The sequence below is a fragment of the Sinocyclocheilus grahami genome, unplaced genomic scaffold (genome assembly GCF_001515645.1).
Source record: "Sinocyclocheilus grahami isolate Dianchi unplaced genomic scaffold, SAMN03320097.WGS_v1.1 scaffold144.1, whole genome shotgun sequence".
NCBI lineage: Eukaryota > Metazoa > Chordata > Actinopteri > Cypriniformes > Cyprinidae > Sinocyclocheilus > Sinocyclocheilus grahami.
This window is the reverse complement of record NW_015505323.1, coordinates 1052838-1064902: the sequence shown is the minus strand read 5'-3', so window position 1 is coordinate 1064902 and position 12065 is coordinate 1052838. Positions and strand designations below refer to the sequence as shown.

At 36.0% G+C, this 12065-nt stretch overlaps 1 protein-coding gene across 3 annotated transcripts in view; it reads right to left on the bottom strand.

Annotated features, from left to right (window-relative positions):
- LOC107591628 (pumilio homolog 1-like) overlaps positions 1 to 10053 on the bottom strand; it is a 31960-nt gene extending 21907 nt beyond the window's left edge. Inside the window, exon 1 of one of the 3 annotated variants that reach the window (XM_016280838.1) lies at positions 9701 to 10053. The gene's annotated coding sequence lies outside the window, so the exon portion shown is untranslated. The remainder of the gene's footprint in view (positions 1 to 9700) is intronic. The other 2 variants (XM_016280839.1, XM_016280837.1) reach the window with 2 other exon arrangements.
- Positions 10054 to 12065: the final 2012 nt, after the last annotated feature.

Sequence of the window (12065 nt, the reverse complement as noted above, 5' to 3'; positions counted from 1 at the left end):
TTTACTGTACCAATATTTTAAATTGGCCTTTGAACTTAGCTTTATTGCATGGCAAAGAAAAAAAGGTGTTACCTTGCCAAAGCACTGACAGAGCCCACTGATCTAATGGCGATGTTGAGAGCTCCAAATGCAAACTTTGCATGCAACAATCAGGCAACAATTGACAGCACTCTGATCTAGTGGCATAAAGGCATCGTCAGATTGACAGTACTCTAGCCCAATAATATTGGAGGATCCAGTGGGGGCGGCAGTCATATTTCAGGGTGACCGTGCCACCCTTTATCACAACCCTGCTAAAAGTGCCAGTACGTGCGCTCATTGGCGCCCCTTTAGCTGGTGGCGCCCTAGGCGACCGCCTCGCTCACCTATGCCTAGAAACGGCCCTGCCAGCAGCGATCTAAAACTGTTTATTTAATCACCAAACGGACATAAGTTTGCTTCAAGAATGAACAATGTGGCATAAATGAGTTTGAAGCTCGGTGTTTAAAAAAAAAACAGCAAAGGGAAAGAGAAAGTGCGATCTGTATTACAGCTCTCTATATGAAGCATAATTAGAGCCTTAGAGCCTCAGAAAGAGCACAATACATAATTCATAGCCTAAGGTGAAGTCATTACGTACATTAACAATGCAAATATAATAATATAATGTAATTTAATGGAAAACTATGTGAATGGTGCTCTGTTCCGCGGCAGGATTTTCTTTTGAGTTTGAAGTTTCCCACTCTGTGCAGCGCGCAGTGTCACGTGTCAAAACAAACAACACGTGCTGTTAGTTATTTCCAGAGGTGGGACCAAGTCATTGTTTTGCAAGTCACAAATAAGTCTCGAGTCAAGTCCCTAGTCAAGACAGGCAAGTCCAAGTCGAGTTGCAAGTCCTCAGCTTTAAGATTCAAGTCTTAAACAAGTCATTAGTGCTTTTTGCCCAAATTAGTGTCTCAGTATTAATTACCATATCAAATTCATAGTAATTTTTATCAGGAAGGCAGGTAGAATATGTTTGACATAGTTCAATTTCATGTGAGATGGGTGCCCTTAGTAAAACTACTCAAGTTCAATTTCGGAATTGTGCCAAAATAGGATAAGCAGTGAAAACAACTATTTTATTAGTAACAGAATAGCAAAAGACAACATAATTGCATAGAAATAACAGATGCAACGTGTGCATAAGAATAGCTATATGCTTCTAGGTGTTATATCTAAGCCAATGAGACATTATTTGGAACCTCAAATGAAACAGATTTAAAAACATGTGAACGGAAACTCAAAGAACAGCTTTGAAAGAACTAGAAGAAATAACTGCAAGTATACTTTACAAGAGAGAGGAAACATGCAATATGGATGCAGACAAACTCATGAAGACAATCATTCAAAAATGCTGTGCTATACCATCTTTTATAACTAAGAGCAACAAAGACAAAATAATTTAATAGAAAAAAAATGTTGTATGTTAAATGTTAAGTTTATAATATGCATAGTTGATCACTAAATTTAGGGGCTGTGTGCGCTATTGGCCTACAGACTGATTTACAACACGTGAATTAATTTATCCTGAAAGAAATGGAAGTGACATAAGTGCCTGCAAGAGGGAGAAAAATTGAGTAGCCTATGTTTTATAGTTATATATACACAATACTCATTTTGTGAAAAAACACTTCTTCAAATTATATTTTAAATGATCATTAGGCCTACTGCCGCTTGCTCACTTCAGACATTAGGTTTAATGTGTATTTTTCTTCAAATTATAGCTGAATGGTTTGCAATGATTCATTTTCAATCTAGATTAAATCAAGGTTTATCTAATAATTCTGTTGCAAACTTCAAACCTTTAAAAATAAGCAGGTTTAAATTTTTAACCCATCATTTTGATCGGATTTAAGTTATATTTAAAATCAACTTTAATCCTGTTGCACCATAACTTTAAACTCAGATTTAAATCTCAATTATGTATTAACTTTAAACTTAACATTTAAAAGCATACCTCGGGTCTTTAGCGACCCGGGACATCATTCTCTACCCTCTCCCTCCTTCATTTTTTTAAGTTAGACAGCAACTTTCTTAGTATTCCTCAATCTATTAATTACAAACAATATAACAAGAAAAACAATTTTAAATATAAAGAATGCCAGTTTTCTAATTAATTTTTTGTAAAAAGTGTATAGGGTCGCTAGAAACCTGAGGTATGTAAATGTGTAAGTATTTTTTCCTGCGCAACTATATTTACATATCTGACTCAATATGTGCAATGCATCTTTTTTCCTCAAGGTGTCACTGTTTGATACACAATAATGTGACGTTTCACTCATAATTAACGCAGGCATAAAACGAATATCATCAGCAAAAATTTAACATGTTTGAATGGCTTTACTGCAGAGCAATTACTATAAGCAATGAAATATAAATGTCACTGTCATTTGATGCTGGATGTGTTGAATAAGCCAGTGATCAAAATATTGAATATGAAATCACTGAAAACGATAGTTTTGAGAATAGGTTGAGATTGTGAATATGAGGCAGATGCTGAATGTACTGTGGAAGTGCGCTCTGGCCATGACAGCAATGATAAAATCATCTGCTCAAACTGAACTTAAATTGTAAGTTTCAAAATGTAATGAAATATGCTTCATTTTATTCTTCTGTAATTGTTCTTAAAATATCAAGAGAGTTTTTTGCTATTGCAGCAGTTAAAGATCCATCCGTGCTGTATATATAGGTCCGGGTCGCTAAAGACCCGAATATGTAATAATGATTGGCGAAACATTCATGCATTTAAGGGTTAATGGAGGTTTAAATAAATTTAAAAAATGCACACGCAATTAAAATATGTAACTGATCAAACAAAAACAGGTCTCAGAGAGATGTTTATTACAAATAAAAATGAAAGCACATGGAGTTGGCAGAGTGCGAGGGTCGTGGCGGGATGCAAATCCGTCACTCATGGTGCACCTCGGTGTCAGACAAACAGAAGAAGTGAGGAATATTTAACAGCAGCGGTCACAGTGATGATGAGGCGAGCACCAGTGAAGTGATCGCGGCCGTGCCTCTCGTTTCTCATGCCCGCTCCGTGTCTGCTGGGCGGCGATCAAACGGACAGAGCAGCGCTTTCCACGAGTGGAGATCGCTACTAGACGGAATCATGTAAAAATAATTTCTCTGTTCTTTTGTCGTAAGTTATGCTATTACTCCAGTAATTTATACTAGCCTATCCAACGCTCCCTGAACGCAGTCTCTGGCTTATTGCCAGTCAAGCGCAAGCATGCTGCAGGGACGCCTCTATAACGACTTTGATTTGATCATAAAGTCTTTCCGAGTCACAGGGCTCAAGTCCAAGTCAAGTCTCGAGTCATTGCTGTCAAAGTCTAAGTCGAGCCTCAAGTCTTCTTTAATTATGTCGAGTTGAGTCGCAAGTCATCAAATTTGGGACTCGAGTCCACACCCCTGGTGATTTCCGCCTCTAGATGCTGCTCTCATATTGTATAATGGCAGCGGACCCTTCTCGGCCACTCCAGCAATGGACACAACCCGGAAAACTATGGCAGGGCTCTACAGTGCGACCATTTCAGTTGCATTTGCGACTGAAAACTACTGCGTGCAACTATGAAAACATATTTAGGAGCACCAGTGCGACTGACCAGATCATCATCATACTTGTGATTGCTCAGGGGCGCTTCAAAGGTTTCTACGTGTTTTTGCAGCGTTGAGTAATGCATCACAGACATATCTCATAAATCCTTTCATAAGCAAAGGGTAGACGGTGTAAATAAGAGATTCGTTGATTAAAAAACGTGAGCTTGCGATGAGCTAAGATGAGTGACAGCTTATAATGATTTTTAAGGGAGTTTGTAAATGTGATATTGATTTAATACAACAGTTAAATATACAAGAAGTTAATATTAAGTGACTGACATTGTCGGACTATAACACTATTGTCTGATTTTGCTATTTCATCGTCGAAAATAGTTTGAAAAAGTCACAGCTCAGCCGCTGCGTATCTCCATTCAAACACAGCAGTGTTTCGTTTATGAATGAACTGCGTTTTTAAACAAATCTAGTGAGTAGTGATTCATGATTACCCATTCATAAATACTGTCACTTGCTTCATTCCTGAATGATTCAGCCGTTCGAAGGAATCAATTGAATGAATGATTCAGTGATCAAATCAGTGACTTGTCGCCACCTGCTGGCGGATTTAGTTTAATTTTTAAAGTATCTTTTCAGTTCTTTAAATCATTTAATATTTCTATATTCAACATTTTTTAAAACATTCATCTTTTAATCATTAAATGCATTAATAAACATGAATTTATGGATTTAATTGCACTCATGCCACCTCTGATCCTCATTAAATGTCTGAAAATACACCTACAAGCCACTTTTGTGTTCTTCTGTGCTACCTCTGTACAAATTAATTTTAATACTGATTTCATTTGATTAGTAACTTATTCTACTTGTTCTTATTATATGGTTTTATCTTGAATTTGTAAACAGCTTATACATTTTTTTTTTTTATTTGACAAAAGATTACATAATTTTAATAAAGATAGAAAAATGCCATTACAAAGGTAAAAACAAAATTCTACTGTAAATCACTGAGTCAAATATCACCTCGTAATGGGAAGGCTATTTTTTTTAATCAAATTGTGGTGCTCCTAAATTTTTGACTGTGCTCTTAAATTTTTTAAGTTAGGAGCACAAGCGCTCCTAAAAAGAAAAATAAGCGTATAGCCCTGTATGGGCATTGATTTTTGCCGATAACCGATAGTTCCTCCAATCAACTATCGGTGCCGATTAATCGGCAAAACCGATGAATCGGTCGACCTCTAAAATGACGTTATACAAGGAAAAATTTACATCAAAACCCTAATGCTCAAAGTAAATTGTATTGAGTTCTGTTAACTTAAATCATTACAATTAGTTCAAATTAGGTCTGTCAAAAAAAGAATTATAATTTCAAATATTCATCGAATTTAACAAAAAAAAACAACATTTGAATGCAAAAACGTTGCATTCGAATTTAAGGTCTGCGTCAGCCGTCAGGCAGCCTTATCAGTGCCGCACGAGATGCGATGACAATGTACGCGTCATTGATTGCATTTTAATGTTTTTGTTAGCCTATCCAGTTGAACCCACTAGATGTGGTGCTGCTACGTTGTTCATTCATATATTGCGGAAAACGAGAGCATCAGTGCAGTCTGGAGATGTTGTTGTTTACGTCAAAACTGAAACCAAGCCGTTCACACAGAACACATATTTATCACATTTTCTAGAGGGACATCTATCAGCGTTGCACTCGCATCTCGCAGAAAGCGGCAGGTTTAGAAAGCCATGTAAAATTAATAAAGTAAATTAACTTTTAAAAAACATGTCTAAAGACGTTATAATGGTTTTTCCCCATCCCTCTTAATCTCATGTTTTTAAATGAAGTAGCCTACTCTTTGTGATTGGTTTTCGGTCCTTTGTATTAAACTATACATACATGCATGGTGCTGTTTTTTTTCTAATTGTTTAAGCAACTTTATTAATTATATATGGTTTATAACCATTTTTTTAAACATTATGCACTTTTTTTCAAAGATAGTCGTGTTATTTTATTACGCTTTGAAGAAATGTGCAGAATATTTTGCTCGATGCACCCTCTTGTGGCCTCAGCAGAGAAGCCTAAAGCTTTTTTCCCCCCTAACTGAAATTATGCCTTTTAAATTCGAATATAATTCGAATTTTCGAATATAATTCAAATTTTCGAATATAATTCGAATTTTGATTATATTTAAGAAGAAAATTCAAATTAAGTTTAGTTAGTCATTTTGACAGCCCTAGTTCAAATGAAAAGAAATGGAAAAGTATTTAGAACTTTCTGGTATTTAGGAGTTTGTGAAAATTACACTTTTTCAGTTAGGTGAATAATTTTGCTTTAATTTACAATTAATTAATTTGTACAAATCCAAGGACCCTGAAGTTAACGTTTTTATGTATATCATCTCATTGTTGACAGTTAAATATTATTATATACAGAATTTATTTAGATGTGTTGCAGGGGAGAAAACGTGAGCTCCACTTGTTGCTAACTACTGTTTAGGAGATTAGATAGCTATATTTAGTGTAATTGCCAAAAATCAACCTCTAATTCGAACTGACTACTTTAATAGCATAACTTATTACATTTTTTAATCGGCAGATGTACGATTTAGATTTTTGGCACGAGGAAGAGTTTGAATTTAAACCCTGAATTCCTATTAGTTGCCACACCCACGCTGAAGCTTGATTGCTAGTTAGGTAATTTCAGTGTCCGGACCTGCTACAGAAGAGCACATAATTCATAACTTCACTTAAAAGTGGATTGAGAGCTTAATTTTTGTATTTGTTACATATTTGTGTAGTTTTCGTTTTAACCATGTTATGTGCAACATGGATTCTATTTTTGGAATGCTTTATTTCTGTGACATCCTGGCTGAAATAATATACATGTCATAATTCATTTACAGTTTACATATTGCAGTAACGATCTCTGGGCACTTACTGTGTGCTTTGCATAAAATTGAAGTTATTTAATTTGAGCATCATTTTGCATGACTTGTAAGTCAGTGTATATTTTGAACTTTTTACATCCAGCTTGCTATTATGGTTTAAATCACAAACAGTAACGGTGTAAATGTTTGCTTTTTGTTCATATTTCAAATAAGATGATGGACTGGAAGTGCTAGGTGTGTAGAAAGATCCATCATTCCCATTATACCGATATTTTACATTATACCGTATTTCTTGCTTTAATATATCATGTGATGTGGGTTAATTTGACAAAATTCTTTTTTGTCTGATTTTGCAGAGCACCAACTTGTTACAGATGAGAACTTGCCCCACAAATTCTATGCATGACTGGACCACCACCTACCTCTTTTGATGACAATTTTCCAGCAAAAAGCATCCAAGACTGGCAAGACAGCAGTTGCCCTGGCTAATCTTTCGAAAGTCCATGACAGATGGGATGGGTATGTAGTGTGTCATTTGTGAAAAGATGCATTACATACATAAATTGTTGATTTTCTAAATTTTCATGTTCACAGGAACGGCATGATGTCAACTCATGGTGTACAACCGTAATCAGAGCTCTTCTGGTCTTGCTGCGCGACAAAGACTTGGGATTCTTTAAGACTTCCTTGGTTAGTCTCTTCATATATTGTTTTCACAATGAGGCATGTTCCATTACAAAGATGGGGGTTGAGGGGCTACTCTATTATTGATTTAAATGACACTTTTTTCATTATAACATTAATATTACTAGTTAGTGATTCATGTTATATTGACCCAATAATAATGATCATGCTCTAACATTCTCTAGTTCTTCCTGATTATTCTTTTTTAGCTTGATGATTCCAAAGGACAGATTGAGGATGCAAGGATGAAATGAGGAATTTGCAGTTCTTAATGTATTTAAACAGAGTTGGTCATTAAAACTGCAAATCTCTCCAAAAACCTTTTTGTTTTGATCTTAAATCTTTGTTTTTTATGTTACTTTGAAACATGTTTTAATGGTTTTAAGAAATGTGTATTTTTATAGGAGATATGTTTACTGCAATTGTCTCATGTTGGTTTTAATAAAAATAAAGTTGGCTGTTGGACATTCCTTGTTCTAAAATACATTTCCAAAATTGTATTACATGTGTTTGTTTTTAAGTGTGGATACATTTTGATATATTTACAGAATTTATACATTCAGAAGTTGTACCAACTCAAAAATAAGTTAATTAGCTACGTTTTATTTTATGCTAATTGCTATGAAAATTTATGAGTTAGGTTACTCAGTACTTCAAATTAAGAGTAATTAACATGCATGAGTACAACAAACATAAAACCTAATAGTTCTGTTTACTTACAATAGGAGACATCATAACTTAAAAAATTTATGTAACTGATTACCTTTTTTTTTTTTACTTTTTCGGGTTTACAGTGTAAAGCAAAAGCAGTTGAAAACCATTGATCTAGGCTTCATAACACCTGCATATGGAAGAAACACATTCAACTCCCACACTTGTGACTTAATGGAAAATAAGTAAAATCCCACTATGAGAGCTACAGAAATCCCCCAAGTGCAGGATCAAACCGAAACTCCCCTTCACATTCATCACACTCCACATTATTAGTCTCTCTGTTGAACCTAACAACCATCTGACACTCACATACCAGGTAAAGAGTGCAACAGTCAGTTTCCGAAAGTGAAAAATCCCATTAATTTTCTTCATAGGGTAATTGATTTTTAACAGCAACTTCTAAACCATTAAAGGCAGACCTACTGTAAGCTATGAGGTTGGTATTCAATGGGATATGATTTGTTATAGCCATTAGCCTGTATTTTCACATCTTATTTCATAAATAATCATGGTTAACAAAAGGAATCTTGGCGAGAAAGTACATTACCCATGATTCTGAAAAAAAAAAAAAAAAAAAAAAAAACTAAATCTCCACCAATCAGAATCAAAACAACCACATTGCACAAAAAAAACACTTTAGCGGCGCCCACCGACTCCCATGAAGCACTGCGAATTATGTAGACAGCCTCTCTACACTTTCAAGTTACTTAAATATCTGTATGTATAATATGCATACTTTGCATTAAATAGTTAAATATATAAACCAAATTTTTTTTTTACAACAAATTTAAATCAAGTTTTACATTTCTCCATTTTTTTTATTTGATTACATGCTTCATGGGATTGGGATAGTATTGTAGTTCTTCCCTCAGTAAGTGTCTTTTTGTTTATTCAAATGCTTGTTTTGCTTAAAATCAAAAGTTATGTCCATACATCTGTATGGCAAAAATAATTACCAGCACCAAGGCCACTGAAAAAGTGAGTGGACACTGTTATACTCAGTATAACAAGTGTCTCGTAAGATATTAAACTACCTACATTGATATGTGGAGACGCATATGACGCCTAAAAAAGTTTTTAGGCACAGCAATTGTACTCGTAGATTACAAGCAATTTACAATCGCCTGTAGCCTGATCAGGTTCGCCATTACATGGCCCAAGCGCCATAGACACCCGGAAACAAGCGCTCCTGAGCTTGGGCGACTGTAAGCACACCTCCCGGAAGTGGGCCTAGATACCGTAACTGGTTGCCCATGATCAAAGCATGCGTTTGCATCACGATAACACAAACAGGTAACAAAAGACGAGCGCCTTTGCCCACTAACAAACCACAGGAGGAGGAGGAGGAGGGAAGAGAATACAGTCACTAACGGTGTATATGAACCCGTTGACATCAGACGGTCGTCAAACACACGCGTTCACATGAAATGTCACCCATTAATTCATGACATGGGAATGGGTGAGGGGCGGAACTGTCTGGGAAGGCTTAGATGAAACGTTTTAATATCTGTTACACGGTCTATACTGTGAAATAATGCTGGATTCCAAAGGAAACCGACACAAACGGATATGTGAAACGCACGGACCGATTCCCGTGAGTCCGCGGGCCGGCTCTGCGCTATTCTACAAGTACTCATCCCGTTAACAAAAGGCCCGGGCTGTCTGGACAGGAAGAGCACTACAGCAGGAGGAAGACCCGGGGAGAGGTGGGGGAGCAACAGCCTTACAACAAAGCCCTCAAAATCACTCGCTACGCCTCATAACGCCAAAATATAAACGCCCAATAAGCTAAAACGGTTCCGGATTAAAAGTCGGTTTCAGTACAGAGGGTTACTCACAGGTGGAAGATGCGGATGGTGACGGATTTCAGCCCCGGTTCGCAGCAGCTCCCTAGCTTTCACACCGACAACATGGCGGCTCGATCCAAGCAGACGCGCGCGGGGCATCATGGGTAGAATGAGAAGGAGCGCGTGCGGTTCATTGCGCCAAGAGGGGAGTGTCGTCTTTTGTTGTGCTCGAGACTCATACAGCAATGTGCAGATTTACAGGCGCTCAGTGTGACATACATCCCAACACAGTGAGCCAATGCCAGCTTTTGAAAGTACAGTACTGGCTTTGTGTTTTATTTTGATATCTGTTATTTTGGGCACGACCATTTATCTCAGTTTCACATGTGAGCACATGTTTTTGCTCCAACAATCTGGTCTGATTTTTTTTCTTCTACCTGGCTATTGTGTCCATTTTTATCAAATAAGATACAATAGATTACAAGCTATGTTATTAATAGTCTTGTTTTCAACGCCAAATAATATAGTAATGCAAACAAATTGTTTTGTTTAATATAAAATATTCAGAAGTCTTCAATGTCTTATATAATTTATTTTAATGTAAATTAAACATGATTCAGAATGCGACCACTGACATGTTTTATGTAGGCCTATAATAATCTCACTGTCTTTGAAATACAGTGTTAATAATAGATACCAAATGTTGTATTTGTATGAGTATTCTGGTTTATTTTACATGCTTTTATGAGTTGCAAACTGTTAGAAACTCAAAAGTAAATTTCACAAATGTCACAAATTTTACAAGTGGGATTAATAAATACTTTTTTTCCTCTACAAAGTTGCAAAACCCATAGGGCAGAAAAGATGCATGCTCACCAATATACATTGAACTGAAATGTGAATGAAATGGCCCCCTATTCAAAATGTGACCAGTCATGTTTACATGTATCATAATCTTAATATCTTAGTAAAACAATGTTAATAATACAGTAATTATAGACCCTTTAAAAATTAAATGTACCAAATATTGTAGTTATATGTATAATACATCTGAGGGATTTATGCTTTTATTATAATCTAGAGTGGCAGATGGTAAGGTGAATAGGGTAAAAACAAAAAAAATTTGAGATATCACCATACTTCCCCAGTTGATTATTAATAGTACATTAATTGTTTTGTATTACAAGTTTTCTGAAATGTTATGTTTAAAAATGCATTTACTTACATTTCCAGAACAGAAATCTGAACATTGGATAAAGCCAGTTTCAAAATTCTTGTTTTATTTTGTTGACATATTGCAGTTTTTAAAGAGATCTCTTTTTAACTCCATAAATCAGAAAATATTGTCATGTACTGACATAGAATATTTACTGAAATTGACATCTACAGATGCAAATAGACCAAGTGTATTAAAATAAACACTTAAATGTGTATTTTGGATGTTTTTTTCCACTAGTATGACGGACATTTGCTTGTAGTGTCTTGCTTTAAAAGTCAATTTGATCACACATTTTACCAGTGGGATTAATGAATGTTTCTTTTCTCTCTATAACAGCTGCAAAAACCATGAGGTAGTACAAAAGATACATGCAGTTCATTATAAACTGCACTTATTCTAAAATAACAGGCTGTTTGAAATGTGAGCAGCAACTTAACTGCCTTTGTGTAAAGAGCAGGAGGACATTGGCTGCAAGCGAGCTATTGCAAATGACATTCAATGAGATAAAACTGGTCTGTCCATTGTCTTCCTATCTGATTCACAGCTCTCCCTAAGGAGCACCAGTTTTATACACAACCCTGTGAAAACAAGGCTTTTTATCCTCATCCGTATGTATTTGAGAGAATAAAAATGGTGTTTTATTTAACACAAGTCCTCTGTGGTGCACTTATAAGTGACCAAAGCAAAGCATAATCTAGAAAGAGTTTATTATGCTGAACAACTGTCCCACCCTTCAGGTGTGTCCCTCTCGCACCCACACACACTCTCTCTCTCTCTCTCTCACTCACACAAACACAGCCTTCCTGGAACAAGTATTGTACATTAACATACATTCATTCTAAGTTTGTTCAAATAAACATTTATGGCTAGTCACATTATGCGTTAGGTGCATAAGTACATATCAAAACTTGTTGTCCGTGTACATCGACACAATCAGAAACACACATTCATGCACGCAGACACATGAGGGCCACCCAGAGGCCCAACTCCTTATCGTGAATTTTTACATGCACAAAGTCCTACAGCATTCCCCAAATACACATCTACCCAACCTACAACATTCATCTAACACATTACATTATATTGTCTTATATCAGAGTATAAACAATCTTTCTCTTACACACACACACACACACACACACACACACACCAGAAAGAGCTGAACGGGTAGCTCCGGGATGTGTTCAAAGATTACCT